This window comes from Haemaphysalis longicornis, unplaced genomic scaffold (genome assembly GCF_048455015.1).
Source record: "Haemaphysalis longicornis isolate Haplotype H1 unplaced genomic scaffold, Haemaphysalis longicornis Haplotype H1 scaffold_9, whole genome shotgun sequence".
NCBI lineage: Eukaryota > Metazoa > Arthropoda > Arachnida > Ixodida > Ixodidae > Haemaphysalis > Haemaphysalis longicornis.
This window is the reverse complement of record NW_027526460.1, coordinates 60,463,404-60,467,209: the sequence shown is the minus strand read 5'-3', so window position 1 is coordinate 60,467,209 and position 3,806 is coordinate 60,463,404. Positions and strand designations below refer to the sequence as shown.

The 3,806-nt window shown below is 48.9% G+C and overlaps 1 pseudogene; it reads left to right on the top strand.

The window, feature by feature from the left end:
• Window positions 1-1,541: 1,541 nt before the first annotated feature.
• Window positions 1,542-3,545, top strand: LOC144152244 (uncharacterized; annotated as a pseudogene).
• The last annotated feature ends 261 nt before the right edge of the window (window positions 3,546-3,806 follow it).

Here is a 3,806-nt window from a genome sequence, read left to right as displayed (position 1 = left end):
TCCAGATATTAGAATCATCTGCAGAATACAGCGGAATTACAACGAAGTTTCGCCAGAACGATCTCCCCGTAATTCATGTGAGCTTGCGGAATGACGCTAATGAACCGGCCAATCCATATGCTACGCACGTTGAACGAATGTGCATCAAATCGTGTAATGATTTGATTAAGTTTTTATTAAGGTGAGGGACCAGTTGTGCCTTAAGAGCGGTATAATGTTCTCCACCTGTTGGGCCGCAGCAGTCCTGCAGGTGACTTGCTGATTTGGTAATTCATTTACAGCCTCCACAACGTTTTTGTAAAACACTTCCATGCCAAATATACTACGGATAGCTTGAACCAAAAAATTGAAAATATTCCGAAAACAAGCGTTACGTGCACCAAAACTACATGGGTTCGTGAGTAACCGGTACGGAGCCACTACATCTGGGGTATTTGTGCTGCAGTCATGAAGAGTGAACAAGGCACCAAATTCTCTAAACAATGGGCGTTGTTCTGAAGCTACACGGTAATCCTATGCAAATGAATGTACTCTTCGGGTGGGGCATCGCTTTGGGGCGAAAGAAACTATAGAAAGCATAGTATGCCCCCTGGTGCATTCTGTGACCCTCCAACAAAGCGACGCGACATAATAAGCGCCGGATTGCGCGTCGCTTCAGACGAGGGGCACAAAATGCACCGCGGAGACGGACCATGTGTTTTCTACAGTCCCCCACCCCCCGCCCCCCGCCAAAGTGACGCCCCAATCCAAGAGTACATGATGAATCTGCATAGGAGTACTGCGTCGCTTCAAAACAACGCCCGTCTTTGAGAGAATTCGGCCACTGGTCGCTTAGTAGTTTTAATGACGTGGCATACAGCAATAAATGCGAATTTTTAATTTTCCAAGTTGAATGTATTTTTTGGAGTTGTGCAGTTTTATCTCCCCCATTATATATGTGGTTTCGTAGCTATTTTTATTATTTGTAGTAGCCATAGGTACATTTTTTTAGCGGACAACCTGCGGTTGGTACCTCTTGATCAACAGACAGAAATCAGCACCGGCATGTTCTTGTTAGGCGCCATCTCGTTCTGTACAACGCTACTAGGTTCTAAATAATTTATCGTGCAGCACTCAAAGCGCAAAGTGTGAGATGGTGTCAGGTAGCCTTTTTTTCAGGTATATTTTCAATGCAGAGATAGTACTCTACCCTTATCATCGTCATCATCACCACCCTGCTCTCTAACTTCCCTCTAATGAGCTCTAATAGTCTTATAATTACCCGCAAATACCCGTACAGTGTCCCAGATTGTTAACTGAGGAGTCCCACTGCAATAATTAGGAAATTATTTAAACTAGCTGTGAACAACAAAATGATGTGGCAAAAACTTTGGTTTGTAAAATGGGGATCGTACCACTGGTGCAATTTAAGCTTAATATATTTTGAGTCATACTATCATCATAAATTCACAAAACAAGCAAAAGTTAGAAATATTTTCTCTTTTCTTTCTTGTTTCTTTTAAAGTTGCGGGCTGATTCCACATTTTTTGCATTTCAGGCGGTGTTCCTCACAAGGCGGAGGGGAAAGCCTGTCCGAAGAAGAAAACGAAGCACAGATCCCGACGCGATCGTGCGTGCTTGCTGCGAAGATGAAGATGGAAGGCATGTGTGATTGCTGCTGAGCCTGGTTTTCGCGAACGTCCCCTGACGCGATACCATGGGCAGCCGCAGCACGCTTTGCAGCGAGGAGGTCGCCGCCAGCGACGTCGAGGAGTACTCGGTGCACTTCGAGGTTTATGACACCGAGGTGAGCGAGTCGGCGGGCAGTACGCCGATAATCAAGATATCCGGTCTGTGTGACGACGACGAGCGGGCCCGTACTTGCGACAGTATCTGCAGCGTCTTCTAGCCGAACAGCGCAACACAGGGATCAGTGCCACCTCGATGCCAAAGGAGCCGGAGCCACACCGACCACTGTCTCTGCAAGACTTTAGAAATCAAATAGTGGCTTCACCGGAGATGCTTTCGGCACCCGTGAACTGTCGCAGCTTCCAGGCTGTGCCCGGAGAAGGACAGTTTGCATTAGCACCAGGGCCGCTTTATATGCGGAAAAATTGTTCGGCTGGCGATAGCCCCGACCGAAGGTCGCGCACATCCTGTGAGTTTGCTTCAAGCAGCATGCACACCAAGCTTTTTAACAACAATATTTATGCACAGGCCTCGTTCCACCCAAGTCACAAAGCAGCAAGAACCTTTGGAGATAGGCCGTTGGTTCGGGATTTCTCTCTGGCTGGACGCGCTTCCCCAAATTACTGTGGCAATGAACAGTGCGTTAATCAAGGCAGGCAAAACAAAACTCAGACCAACCTGCAAGGAACTGTTCGCGACAAATGTTCGGCCAGGGCTGGGCACTCAGAATTTGACGCCCAAGGCTGTGGCTCCGGAAGGTGTGACGTAGGCGTGGACAACGATGTACGCAGCTCAATAAGACGCGCAGAAGCCAGGGGCCGCAAAAGAACGACCATCCCATCGAGATTATCCGAAGCATACCGTGGGACTTCATGCAACCCACGTAACGCCACCGCGTGCACCTACACCCTCGACAAACGCAATCGCCATCGATGTACTCCGGCTGGACGATTAGAGTGCTCAGACCTTGATTGCGTCGAGGAGACCGTCACCACTCGCCACCTTCCGGCAGCCCCGGCAATGGAAATCCCTCGTCGGTACCAACGACCAGCGCCGCAGCAGCGTTCCTGGGGATGCAGCGATATATGCGCGGTTTACAAAGTCCTACCGCCTCAACCATCTGGTCAAGACAGTCGTTGGACGGTCCCAAATTTCCGGATGAAAGCTGCGGAAGAACAACTAAAGGAAGTCTACGTATCACCGAGCAATAAGGTCTGGGTTGAAGCATCAAGCTCACCGCTACCGCCAACAGATCGCTTTACTCCTGACCACGTCATGGAAGGTCGTGCAGATGACCCAGAGAGCTCAGACAAAGGTGCCCAAAGGGAAAAGAGCTTCGAAGAAAAACAAACTCAGACATCAGTGTTGCTAGACGGGACTATTTTTGCAGCCATGACATCTTTTATTGAATGGTTCGCCTGTGCTTGCTACGACCTCGCTTCCTGCTTTCCCGGCGTACACGGACACAAGCTGGACGGAGCCCGTCTTGAAGACTTTGGGAGAACGGACCCAGACGTATGGAATATCGTGTTGAAGCTTGTCCAGGAAAGAATGACCAGCGTCTCCCTACGTTCAATCGCCCAGAAAGGAATGTTTGTGGAGGGAATGCGCGGAGAAGGCGAGTGTCCAAAAGACCGCTGGCCGCAAGAAGTTCATGGATTGCCTGAACGCCTTTCATCCAGTCTTGACGTAAGCCTGGGGCAAAATATCGACGATGCCTCGAGCCATGATTTTACGCACGTGCATTCGTGTCCAAGGATCGGCGGTGGCTTTCACTCAAATTTGACCATCTGACCACAAAACGCCAGCTCAAGAGGAATCTTCCCGATGCCGCAACAATTTAGGCCCTAAACGAGTGGAAGCAAATAAAATTTGTATGCAGCAGAACTTATTTGTCCTAATTGCCTAAACGGCTCATTTTACCATCGGCAAAGCATCGCGTGAAAAACGACTCCCATAGCATATTGAATCCCAAAGAAAACGTGGGTAAATACTCATGTCCGGGTTTAAAGCTCTGTGGGTTTTGAGACTCGCATGATCTAAAACATTCAGCGGCAACCGTTGCCCAGAACACTTCTGCGGGCATGTGACCCTCTAGAGGTATGGAGCAAGGGGGGAGTGTTTATAATTGCAGAAAA